Source organism: Pseudonaja textilis, chromosome 3, assembly GCF_049901715.1.
Source record: "Pseudonaja textilis isolate UNSWEBS1 chromosome 3, rPseTex1.2, whole genome shotgun sequence".
In the NCBI taxonomy this organism is placed as follows: Eukaryota; Metazoa; Chordata; class Lepidosauria; order Squamata; family Elapidae; genus Pseudonaja; species Pseudonaja textilis.
Window position 1 is genome coordinate 136,542,488 of NC_141992.1, and position 13,926 is coordinate 136,556,413.

General features: G+C 37.5%; 1 protein-coding gene across 8 annotated transcripts in view; it reads left to right on the plus strand.

Annotated features, from left to right (window-relative positions):
- Positions 1 to 13,926, plus strand: part of ATXN1 (ataxin 1) — a 228,191-nt gene that overhangs the window by 6,683 nt on the left and 207,582 nt on the right. For 6 of the 8 annotated variants that reach the window (XM_026699566.2, XM_087930909.1, XM_026699563.2 and 3 more), the window contains exon 2: positions 1,577 to 1,706. The exons of 1 other annotated variant lie outside the window; for it this stretch is intronic. The gene's annotated coding sequence lies outside the window, so the exon portion shown is untranslated. Of the gene's footprint in view, positions 1 to 1,576; positions 1,707 to 2,372; positions 2,522 to 13,926 lie in introns of all 8 variants that reach the window. One more of the 8 variants, XM_087930908.1, reaches the window with a different exon arrangement.

Genomic DNA, 13,926 nt, shown 5'->3' on the forward strand with positions numbered 1-13,926 from the left:
TTTTATGTTGTTTATGCTATTAGATATTCTAATATGGTTGGGTTATTTTTAAAAAATATATATGCTATAATAGCTTCAGTTTCTTGTTATTTATTTTCTGATACTTCATTTTAAGGGGAAAGCTTCTCTTGCAGATCGTTCTTTTGCAAAAGAAGACATTTGATTTGTATAAATAGATACAGGTGTCCATGTAATATCACCGCAGGCTGGTTTTCACAATTTTGTGCAAGTCCTAAGCAAAATTTAGTGTATCACTGTAGCTAACTGTGTGATGCCAACATTATTTGAAGAGCAGATTTAGGTGATTTTTTTTCTGTTGTTGCACAGGCTTGTAATATCATGCTTATGTGTCATCTGGCAATATTGACCTCTGTTGTATCACACTAGAGCAATTCATTTACATTGGCCTGATTTAGGTTTTTGGGTTTTTTGGGTGGGGTGGGGGGGTGGGGTTAATGAAATGTATGATCCATTCCAGGAAAGAAATGATGGTCTACAGGCTACAATGAATACAATTTCAAATAACATTAAGTCAGAACAACATTATAGCTTAACACAAGGCAGGCTATTTGGTACATTCCAGATTTTTTAAAGTCCTGCATTGCCTAGCTAGCCTTTGCCTGTGCTCACTGGAGATTGTAGGAATTGAAACTGGAAGTCAATTGGCTTATCTATTCCTGGCTTTACATTATGGTTTATCTGGCGATATTCCATGGTTAAGCTGTTGCTTTGTAGTGTGTGTTTTAAATAGCTACAATTGTCTCTACGGTTTAATCAATCTTGACTAAACCCTAAAAATTATGAATGCTATCTTCTGCTTCCTCATTTTTTTTCAATACCAAGAAATATAGCTGATTTGTCTGCTTCACCACAGGGAGATTCAACTCTGCTATTGTTATCTTTTGACATGATGAGGTTCTTTGAATTTTGCTGCATGTTTTGGCTTTGGAAGAGGGGAGAGAGAAGGAGAAAACATTCCATATCTTAATTTCATTAAAATTAAGCTAATATACCAGAAAGCACCAATCATGTCTGTCTTTACATGCAAGCAAGGCAGTTTGATGTAAAGATAAACACACACACAAAAATAGAGTTATGTTTAAAAGTCACAGATTTTGAATGATTTTTTGAAACCATAAAAAAATCCTTTTGATATTTGCTATATTGTACCAGTGCATTGCAATAAATCCCCATTTGTTTGAGAGGCACAGCCAGTCTTCTTAAAGCCTTTTTAGGATTCCTTTCTGAAATTGAATTCTGACCAATACTATCCAATAAGTCGATAGCAGGTATTATAGAAATTTTTAGTAATTTTAGCAATGCATTTTATTGGATCATTTTAACAATATAATCTATGGAGTCATTTTAGCAATGTAATGTAACATATTCCAAAGTAATCTTCATTGAACTCAACGGAACTTATTTTCAGATAATGTGCATTGAATTGCAGCCTAATAGATATTGTAGTAGCCTAAATCCATTTCATCATTCTGCTTTATTCAAAACACATTTCATATATTTGCTACTTTGTAAGTGGATGGTAAATTGTTTTTTGCATATTTTTGCTTCTCTTCAGATTTTCAATCACAGATACATCAAATTAAAGAGACAATCTAAGCACTGAGGTTTTTTTCTTCACTTCTTCAAGACAACTGCAGCAACAACTTTTACCTTTTCTTAAAAGGTGCTCTTCCCCCCTAAATAAGGTGAGAAAATAGTACTTTCTTTTTAATAATGTATTTTACAAAAGACTAATTTGATCTGGTGTTTGATACAGTTTATAACTTATTATTACAGATACAACATAATACAGTCTTGTGTACAGAGTAATTTTTACGCCTCAGCCCTGGAAGTCTCATACAAACTGCACTGTCTCAAATGTTTACAACATCATCTCTGCTTGCAGGGTTTTTTTTTTTTTTGAAGCCTAGTTCACCTTCTAAGAATTGATTGTCCCTATTGATATATTCCATGAATGTTGTGTTTGTTATGTTCTGGGTATAAAGTAAGATGCCTTCCCAATTGCATAAGTATATTAGATTTGCATTCACTTGATTCTAGAGCAGCTGAGGGCAATATGGTCCCAAGAGGTATCTGATTCTCCCAGCTGGGTGGACAGAAAAAAGTTTTTTTTAAAAATGAGATATCCCGCCATTTTCTTTTTTCTTTGCCGACAAAACAAGGACACTCTTATCAACGTTTCAGAATGGATACCGCCATTATTGATCAACATAGTAAAATACTAAGCATGTATGATAGTTCAAAAGTAAACAACATTTCTAAGTCCTACGAACATACACATTCCAATAGAAGTTATAGATATTACTGTAACTTCTATTGTACCTATTCCTATGCTTCTTTTTCTTTTATAGTTTACCACTTTCCTCAGTCTACAGATCACCATGTTCTCTTGTGCTGTTTTCCTGGATTAATCCCTAAGGAACATTGAATTCCTGTTACCCCAAGAACCCTTTGGGGGTCCTCAGAGGTCTCTGTACTATGTGCACCAGAAATTGACAAAGTAATTTCCTTCCATTTTCTATTTACATCTAGAAAAAAAATAATTCAGCACCCCACTTATCAATATGTCTTTACATTACATGGTGCCTAAGTTATATTTTATTGTGGGTGGGAGGTGTAGTATTGTATTTAAAAAAAGAATAATTGCAAGAACTGTTAAGTTGTAAAGATGTGCAATTTATACTTAGTGCTTACCTAACTAAAATGGAAACAGCATGGTTAAATTATGACATTGAATGATGCATGCTAGATAAGGCAGTTTCATACTTGTGCCATTATATGCTTTGTTGCTGGAGAGAAAATTATAGACCAACTGATAGAACAGATCGGTAAATTATAATAGCACTAATATTATTTGGTGCCAGCAACAGTTTTTCATTGTGTGTATTTCAGATACTAGCCACTATTACAATGTGAATGATGAATAGAGAACTCTTGATTTCAATGGTGCAGCCACTCTGTTTAATCCGATCATTTATTCCAACTCATATAGTTTTTTAGGATCTGTATACAGATTTGTTGGCATGTTCTTATGCCCATCCTCAGGGCCAGTAGTCACCATTTCACCATTAGGTAGAATGCTGATATTTGGTACAGAACTTGTTTATGGAATTATCAGGGCAGTGTTTAGTGGGAAATTCTTAAAGTGGTGATATTTAATTGATGAAATTGTTCATAATCGGTGCTGAATGATTTGTGCAAGCCGGCACCGCATCATTAGAAATGTGCTATAGTTTTTTTTTTCATTTATTATTATTTCATGCATCTTAAATCTTTCAAATATTGGCTTCCAAGAAATGTTGGACCTGCTTCAGGAAACAGTTGGACCAGTTCCTGGAAGTCACAGAGATCAATATCTATTAGTGTTGCTGTTTTTGAAGGCCATTTGCCTTTCACTTTAGAGCACTAGTAGACTTTCTTGTGCATTCGGTTGGCCACTGTGGGAACAAACTGCTAGTCTAGATAAGCAGGGGAGTGGGTGTCCAATCCAGCAGGACAACGCTGATGCTGTTATGTCCTGATTATGGAAATTTTGTGGTTGATAGGGATACTTTTATAATATAATTCAAATCCATCAATGATCAAAGCAAATTTCAAAAGAGGTTGGGGTCACGAGAACTGTGTCTAAGATCAGCTATCATATATATTTCTATTTAGTTTAAATGCCCATGTTGATAGGAGTATAGTGCAGAGTTCTTCATTTCTAGACCGTGTACAGTTCCTACCTTGATGCACTTGGTCATCCTTGTTTAATAAGATGAAAATGTGATTCATCAGTTTAACAAACAAACCACCTTAATGTGCTCCTGTAGTAAGGGTTGCATGTAGAAGTCCTTATTGGGGTGGAACGACTGACATATTTACAGAGTAACTATAATCAATATTGACAGCATTTAAGTACTACTATGTGGATAGTAGTAAGCGGAAGCAGTATGCTCCGTCTCATGATTGGGTAAATCAGGTTGCCCTGATAAACCGGTCTTATGGGGGGCGGGGGGGAGGACGACACTGTTTGGATACTTACAGAGCTTAGCTATTTTCCATGTTTCCTTTGGGTTGTTGCTTATATGAGTATCCTGGTGTTTTTTCATTATTTCTGTAAAATTATTTGAAATGAGTATTCATGTTTGTAAAAATTTTTAAAGAAAAAAAAATTACTGTGGGCTTCGAAGGTATTAGTGCCCCCTGCTGTTTGAGTGAGAAAACTTTTACTCAACAGGAACAGAAAAAATAATTTTCGTTTACTTTCACTATATTCAATTGTTTTTAAGAGGAAATTAATTCTTTTAAAAAAATGTCTATTTAGTGTTGATGAATTGTAAATATTGGCTGATGATTGTACACTCTTAAAACTGACTTAGTGGTAATATAATTTTTTAGACGTATTGTCCTGTATTAAACATTTTTATATTCTGTTTTCCCATCTAATACTAAAATATACAAATGTAAAACATATTGAGATTTTGAAGTTCTTTTCATGTTGTAGAAGTTTAAGAAAGACAACATACCTCTTTAGTTCTTAGCTTAAATATTATTGGTGGTCTCTTGTAAATATAATATATATAAAAAAACCCAATATATATGAAAAATAGGACTAGAATTGATTGCCTTCATCTGGAGAATGCTTTAATGATGTGAAAAGAGATGCTTCTCATGCTCTCCATATTTGGGAACTAAAGATATTAGAAAATAGTGGACAATGGTTGCTTTTCCTATACAGTAGTCCTCACTTAATGACCATAATTGGAATTGGAAATTCTGTTGCTAAGTAACACATGATTGCACATGACTGCAATTTGTGATTTTATTGCTGGCTTTGACTTTGCATGTTGGAAGCTAGTTATGAAGCTTGCAATGTGATCATATGATTGTGAGACACTGTGATGGTAATAAATGCATGTGGTTACATGCATATGAATATAGAAACCTTTAACTGTTGTTTTACAGCTCTCTGAAGTTTTAAAATCGTTTTGTTCTCATCGTATTGAGGAAATCAAAGTAATAAAAATGTATTCTAATAAGTCTTAGGGTATTCTTCTGTAGATCGGGGAACTTCATATGGTGCTTTTCCTAAGTACTGTAGCTTGCCTTTGCTCTTAACCTAAAGTATAGGTCGTCTACCTATGACTAGGACAATTGTATAACTTTCTTAATTAATGCAATTGAGGGGAAAGTTTCTGTTTGGACCATTCAGACACACAAGAATGAATGAAAATGGTAATTGTTTAGTGAGTATCTCCATAAAAAGGGGTATATTTTTGAATAAATAGTTTAAACATAATAATACGTATACACGTGAAAAAGGAATTAATGTAAAAAGCAGGACTGAACTGATGGTTTCTTATGAAAAAGAGAATTATTAAAAAAATGTGAGGATTATTTGGTAATGACAAAAGTGGAACTTGAAAAGAAAAGAATAAGAAAAGAAATGAGAATAGAAACAAAGTTATAGCAATAGTAAAGAACACTTAGATTTATATAGACTTACATACCACCTCATGGTGCTTTTTAGGTGGTTTATAGATGGTTTATATACAATGTCAGCATATTGCCTCCAGCAATCTGGGTCCTCATTTTACCCACTTCAGAAGAATGGAAGGCTAAGTCAACCTTGAGTCCTGTCAAGATTGAACTCCAGACTATGGGCAGGGTTTGCCTGCAATACTGCATTCTAATCACTGTGTCCTCAGGGAAGTTTAATTTTAGGACGAGAAAGAATGAGTCCACTGTGTAAGAGTATCTATTTGTCCCGTTTGTTTGTAAACATTTGGTTGAACTAGGATATTAACAGGGCAACGATTTGTGAATCAATCTACCTCAAATGGATTAATTTAAAAAGTGTGTGTAAAATCTAGGACCTATTATTCACATGGGAGTGAAACCTTGGCAAAGTTGGACTGCTTAAGTGCGCTGCACCATCATGCTGCCATGGTCAGCTGTGGTCATGTGATCATTATTTTCAATACTCCCTGTCAGCTTCTGCCCAAGGATATTCAATGAGGAAGTTGGAAGTTGTTCCTTCTCCCACTGCTTTTTCACCCATGACCATTCTGCTTCTCTGTTCCAGTAAGAAAATACTGAATATAGGTTGGCTGTTTAGAACATAAATTCCTTTCCCAGTAGAATTAATGGGACTATAAAGGAGGAAAATATTTGAGTTATGAGAAAGTGTATAATTTTTTTTTATTCCACAGTGCCACTGAAGTGTGTTAAGTTTATTCAAATAAAAGAAGATGGGATGAAGACGTTTTAAGGTGTGAAAATATGGCTATGTAACATGAAGATTGTTGTGAGGGGTGAATTTTTGTTAAAAGAAGCAAGAATAGCTATGTGATAGAAGGTGCTTATGTAGAAATGGGAATTGAAAATGTCGGGAGGAACCTAAAAAAGTTAAATGCATTGGAAACGGGGAAGTGTGTAATAAATAGGAAACAAACAATCAAGGATAAATGGATGATGAATGTGGATACAATATGAAAATAAGTGATCAGTGTCGAGATATGTCGAGGTAGAAAGAATGAATGGTGGCTGAATTGCAAACAAATATGTGAAGGAAAAGTTAATGGGTCAAAAAGAATAGAACTTTAAGAAAATTATGATTCTAAAAAAAAAAGATGATTCTAAAAAAAAAAGATGAATAGTTTATTGAACAAAAGAAAATGTATGAATTGTCATATAGATCAGTGGTGCCCAACCACCGGGCCCCGGACCGGTACCGGTCCGTGGATCATTTTTTACCGGGGCACAAATAAGTGGGCACCGCTATCTTGTTTCGACGGCGCTTTTGAGAAAGTGCTTCTGGGTAAGCTTGTCGGTTGTCGGTTGGAAAACGGCGTTTGGGTGCTGAAAGAATCCTCGCACCTTAGTTTCATCGGGGGGGAGCGGCTTTGAACGAAGAGCCATCCCGATGGCGGTGGAGTCTCACGTTACTCAGGAGGAGATTAAGAAAGAGCCTGAAAAGCCCATCGACAAAGGTACAAAGGCGGAATTGAAGGTGGCGGGGAGAAGCAGGGGACGGCTGGCTGGCCGGTCGCTCGGCTCACCTTGCCTTGGTCGTGCGTGCTGATGCCGGTACCGGTCTGTGGATCATTTTGTGATGCCGGTACCGGGCCGTGGAACAAAAAAGGTTGGGGGCCACTGATATAGATGAATGTGAGAAAAGCAAGGATATCCAGGAAAACAAAAAACAAAAACAAAACACAGGTAGTTCTCCACTTACGACCACAATTGACCCTAAAATTTTTTTTGCTAAGTCAGACATTTGTTAAATGAGTTTTGCTGCATTTTGTGATCTTTCTTGCTAAAGTTGTTAAGTGAATCACTGCAGTTCTAACACAGTTGTTAAATGATTCTGGTTTACCCACTGATTTTACATTGGAAGGTTGGAAAAGGTGATTACATGTTCCCAGGGATACTGTTAGCTATCATAAATACATGCCAGTTGCCAAATGTCCAAATTTTGACCACAGAGATGCTGCAACAGTAGTAACTGTGGAAAACGTTTATAAGTCACTTTTTTCAGTGCTGTTGTTAATTCAAACATTTACTAAGCAAACTGTTTTAAGTCAAGGACTACCTATAGCAGGGGTGTCAAACTGGATTTTTTTGAGGACCGGATCAGATTGCAGTTCTCCTCCATGGGCCAGCAGGAGGGTGGGGGAGATGGGATGGATGCCTCCTGCAGCACCCTGCCAGCCAAAATGGGGTGCTTGCGGCTGCATGAGGTCCCTCATGCCCCATTTTCAGCCTGGGAGGCCTTCTGCAGCACTTTGCCAGCCAAAATGAGGTACAAGGGGGCCATGTGAGGCCTCCCGTGCCTTGTTTTGGATGGCAGAATGCTGCCGGAGACTGTCCAGGAAAAAAATGGGGCATGGGGGGTGCTATGTGTGGCTACCCTGTGCCCTGTTTTGGCTGCCAGAGGCACCACAGGCCGGTCCTTTGCTATTTCCAGGATGGCTCCACAGGCCAGATTTAAGTACCCTGCGGGCTGAATATGGCCTGCGGACCTTGAGTTTGACACCCCTGACCTATAGTATGACAAGATGTAGCAGGTGATATTGATGGTAGATTTCTTTTCTACTTATTTCCCACCTTTATTTTCTTTTCCTTACTATTTCTTTTTTTCTGCCTTTGCATAATGTCGTTTATCCCGAAAGGAAAGATGGTGGCATGATGTATTTGTATGTAGAGGAAATGGGAAACACAAAGATGCAGGCAATTACTTTTTTTAGAATGCATTTCCTCTCCCATTTCATAATGAAGTGGGGTATTCTGATCTAGCAGGAGAGATTCTTAGCAGACCCTAGAGGATTTTAGATAGATGAATCAACACTGGGAGTAGTTTCCACTTTGTGAGGAATGTATGCTGGACGAAGCATTTTCCTCACTATATTATTTTGCTGTCAAGGACAACTTAATTTTTTGCTCTGAATTCAAAATATTTAGACTGATGACAGAGCTTTCTGGATTTCAGGAGCTACTTCTGAGAGGGGAGGCATAGGACACACTTAAGGAATACACTTTACAAATAAATGTCAGAATGGGGAAAATGGCTTTTGGGTAGGCGAGGAAGATGGCTAGGAAAGGGTGCAAATGAAATCCAGTATGGTATGTCCTGTGCTATTAGATGACAAAAAACAAATTTTGGGCTTCTTTCATGTTCTAACATTTCTTCAGGTATTTGAAGAATGCTGTCATGTTGCCCTCAGCCATGCCTTTTCAACAGTTCTAGGTACCTCGTAACTTCAGTCTCATTGTTGACATTGGTTTCCAGTCTCTGGATGCTTTTTAATCCCCTTCTGTACCTATTCCAGTTGGTCTGAGTGTTTTCTGTTGTGTGACATCCAGAATTGGACACAGTCCTTGAGGTAGAAACTATTATGACCCATTGTGTGTATTGTTGGCATCTGAACTCAAAAGGTCATTTAAAGCTTGAGAAATACTTGAATGGGGCAAATTCACACAATAGGCCCTAGCAATATTATGTCACCTGTAATTTTAAGGATTATGTGTTTTATTTGTATGTTTTATAAGCTAATATGTTTATTGTACATTTAGCAATTTACAGCAAAAAATTAAAATCAAGATGTTAAAAACAAGGGAAACAAACAGTTAAAATTAGTAGCTTCTACAAAATACATTTTAAGGGCTTTTTTTTGAAAGGTATAAAAATGGTAGACCTTTCAACTATGCAGATAATATATTTCTAAGTTAGGGGGACAAAAATCGAGCTTTGATCTCAAATTGCCATCAGATGACCCTAAGGCCTGAAGGCAACTTACATGACCTCAGTAAGCAAAGGGTTAACTTTTAAGATATATTTATGTACCTTATAGCAGTGGTCCCCAACCTTTCCAGCTTTGCAGACCAGTGGAGGCAGGGGACAGAGGCGATAGTTCTGTTCATTCAAATGGAGCTTCTTGTGCATGTGTTCGCCGCTCACACAAGTGGACCTGCATGTATGCACTGGCCTGCCGTTTGTGCAGCCTGATTCTAAATGGGCCGTGGCCCAGTACCAGGTCATGGCCCATGGGTTGGGGACCCTGCCTTATAGGATTGTGCTTCATACTGAATGCGTTCTTCTCGTTGATAGCAACGCATGCAGCCTTGTAAACTGCCTACTTTCATAACAATTTCAACATTGTAATAAAAATTGTCCCAAGTATTATAAATTCATTTTATTGATAGATTAGTTTCTTTGTAGCCTTTAATATTTCCTGTTCTGTTTGATTCTGTGCAAACCAAAGGAAACTAGTTTTTGTGTTCTGTTTTCTTTAAAGTTTTATTTTAATGGAACAAAAGAAAAAAATTATTCATCAATTCCAAAAGAAATAATGCTAATATGAAACTTCAGAATAAAAGAAACTGTGAAGTTAAATGTGGTCTTTGACTTTTTAAAAGAAAAGTAGTTGCAGTTTTCAATATATAATTTTCCACTGCTTCAATCATTTTCAAAACGTTTTGTCTGTATTCCTATAATAATTATCCGTTAGATTTTAAATGCTTTTTTCCTTAAAGCCACATTATTTAATCATTTTACAAGTTCTTTAAATAAAAACAATTATTTTCCTTTTTCAAATCTTTTCAATGTTATTACTTGTATTTTTCAGTCTTGGGGCCTATTTGCTAATCTGCATAAATTTTAATACATTAAGCATTCATACTTTTGGTTATTCCTAATAGTAAAAAATAGTGGATGCATTGTTTATTTGTGTTCTGCTATTGTAATTACATCCATCCAAAATAGTTTGTTATCAGTCTAAAGTTAAAATGATCTAATCACAGTGTGGTAGATAATCTAAACGTTCTTTGTAATTTGTATTGTGATTCTTATAAGAAATATACAAGCTTGTGATAAGATTCATATATCATTTTGGATCTTTTAGATAAATGCATTTCCATTGCTTATTTGATATAGTCGTTTAAATGTTTGTTCATCTGATTTTTATCTGAAAACTTATTTGTATTTTGGGTATCCATTATATAATTTTGTTCGTTTCAAATTTTGTTAAGGCCTATGTATATTTTATTTAAAGCACCTGTTATTTTGTTATTATAGTGGCAAGCACAGTTATCTTAAACTGTTAAATATGTATATTCTAAAAGTCATTTAAGAAATATTTTGCTTTTTCAACCCTTCCTTCTATGCTACCATCACAGTATACAAATTCCTGAAAATACTCTAAAGCATATGCTGGCATTAATTGGAAAATTTCAGGAATTAATATTGAGGTTAAATTCACTCTAGTATGTTCTTTAACACATTTTACTGGATTAAAATCATGTATTCTCACACACCCCTCCTAAATTCAGTCTTCCAGTGGTATCAGGTTATGTTATTCTAATGCCTCATTCTCCAATGAGCTGTTCAGAGCATCCAGTAGTGGGAGGTGCTTCAGTCTCTGCATGTATAGGCTGGGCTTATTTTCTGGAATGCTCCTCCTCCACCACGGGACTCCTTCCTAGCATTCCCCAGTTTTGGCTCAGCCTTGTTGAGGATAGGCAGTGCTTTTCGTTCTTCCTTGGCTGAAACTGGAGAATTATTTACTTATCTTTCAGGTTTGGAAATAGACCAATTCGTGCTTAAGGCTCTCTTAGCCTCCAAATAATATAATGATCGCCTGAGGTTGTCCTATTCCATCTGGCCATCGGAGATCGTTCGCATTGGCAGGAAGCGCCATTCATGCCCCGAACTGGAGGGAGGCTTCGGCATCATTTCACACCCTCCTCAACTGCTTATTCTACCCCTGCCATTGTGATAGCAGCACAGTTTCCATCACATTGGCAATTGTGGCGTGGTGTTTTTGCTCATGCAACTGAGTTGTATACTGTATGTGTGTGTGTGTGTGTGTGTATATATATACAGTATACAAGTCAGTTGCATGAGCAAAAACGCCACGCCACAATTGCCAATGTGATGGAAACTGTGCAGCTATCACAATGGCAGGGGTAGAATAAGCAGATTGGCTGGCAACATTGTGTTCCTGTATTGGAGGCTTTTAGTGCAGCTTGGCTCCGAGTAACCACAAGCCAGGCAAACACCTGGGCACAAACAGAGCCCCCCTGATACCTCCAGCTCAAACACACCCCAGCCAAGCACCCAGATGAAACCTAGCTTCCTAATAAATGATAGCTGTCTATTTACTCGGAGCCAAGCTGCACTAAAAGCCTCCAATACAGGAACACTATGTTGCCAGCCAATCAAGACAGAAAAAGCCACAAAACACTGAAGATATTAGAAACACTAATCAAGCAGAACACAGCAAATTCCAAGACCAATAAACACAGACCAAGACTCCCAACCAATCAGGATGAAGAAAAAACCATTCTGGCTAGCCCCAAATTTAAAACTGAAATGGCTGTGAAAGTCTGACTCGCAGACAAACACAATACAGAAGCCTGATGATGGCAGATGATATTCTGCCAAAACGTTGCTACAACTTTAAAAGCACAACTGTAATGATGTGGGAAAATACCTGAACAAAGCTGAATACCATACATGTAAGTACCTGCGAAAACTTAAGGAAAAAATATATATATGTATGTGTTGTGACTGGAAGGTTTGAGCCTGCTGTGAGCTTTGAGTCTGATGTATCAGAAGACACAGGTTCGAGTGATGAGGAAGGTTTGGCATTGGAATTGGAGCCTGCTTTAATGAGAGATGCAGACGTGAGCCAGGAGGATGAGGGAGTGTCGGAATCACCATCCTCTCCGGAACCTTCCACATCAAACATGCCTCAGGTGTCAGCAGCTGATCCACAGAACATACCAGAGTCCTTGAGTGATGATCAAAATGACGAATGTTGGGTTGATGCAAGGACTAGACTCAGGTTGAGATGTCAAGCACAATTTGAAAAGAAACGACAAGCCAGAGACTAATTAGAGAGACTGACACGCCCCTTCAAGGAATATAAGGAGGCGTGTTAGTTAACGATCCTTGTCTGGATCAAACTTCATTAGTTACTTCGCAGCTTTGAAGAAGCCTTCTGTGTGCCTTTTTTGGCTCTGAATTATCTTGCGGCTCATTATCTTGGTTTGAAGACAGTTTCTGGGAAAGCTGCCAACGAAGATTACAGAGAAAAGTTAACTCTGTGGCTTCTGATATTATTTGTTCATGTTTATTTCTTTGGGACATTTGGACTCTTACTTTGTGGCTATAGGTGAGACAGAACATGCATGTGTGTGTTGTGTGTATGTGTGTGTGTGTGTGTGTGTGTGTAGGTTTTCTTAGTTCCATAAGGTGTTTAGCTGGTTGGTATTTATTTTTGATGATTTCAAGGGTATCTTTTATCAGGACTTGAGTGAATAGTGAAACCATGTCAAAACTTACAAGCAGATCTTCTTGCTCCACGTGTAGATCTTTGATCATTTCCAAGAAGTGGTATGAGTTTTGTACATGTGAAGCTGCTGTTTCAGCATGGGGCTGTAGCCACTTTGCTATATATATATGTGTGTGTGTGTATATGTGTGTGTGTGTGTGTGTGTGTGTGTGTGTGTGAATATATATATATATATAAAGTTTTCGCGGGTACTTACATGTATGGTATTCAGCTTTGTTCGGGTATTTTCCCACGTCATTGTAGTTGTGCTTTTAAAGTTGTAGCAACGTTTCGGCAGAATCTCATCTGCCATCATCAGGCTTCTGTAAGACAGAAGCTACAACTTTAAAAGCACAACTACAATGACGTGGGAAAATACCCGAACAAAGCTGAATGCCATATGTGTGTGTGTGTGTGTGTGTGTGTGTGTGTGTGTGTGTGTGATATACAGCATATATATGATTATCATTAAATATAACAATAACAATAATAATAACTCTGATAATAAACTATATTGGTAGAAATATAATAATAATAAAATATTATTATAGAGATACCACTCATAGAAATACAAAAAAAAATAATAATAGAAAGGGGACTCTATTATCAGGGCACCCGGTCCGTTCTTGGATCAGGCCCCTGGGCGTGCCAACTGCCTATACAGTATTGCATTGAATAACAAGCATACAGTGAATTTTCAATCAAAATGGCAGGTGATAGTAGCTCTCAGACCTCAACCTCAAAGGTCAAACCTAAATCTCAGCACAAATCTAAACAGACAAAAGGAAGGTCTAAAGCTTCAGAAAAAGATGCCAACAGGTGCCACAAGACATTGGAAAAGCAAATAGATAAGTGCACACAGGAGGCGCACAGGGTCTCTCAAGCTTCTTCACCCCCACCCCCAGTCCAGGACTGTCTATTTCCTCCCCCTTTCCACCCCAGATCTTTCCCTTTCATCCAGGCGCAGCTTGGCTCCCCAGAGTCAACATGCCCAGTAACTGGAACACCGACCATGCAAAGGGCCCCCGAAGCTACATTCACACCAACGGCTGCTGGCCTTCATCAGGATGACATTCTTCCAGATGAA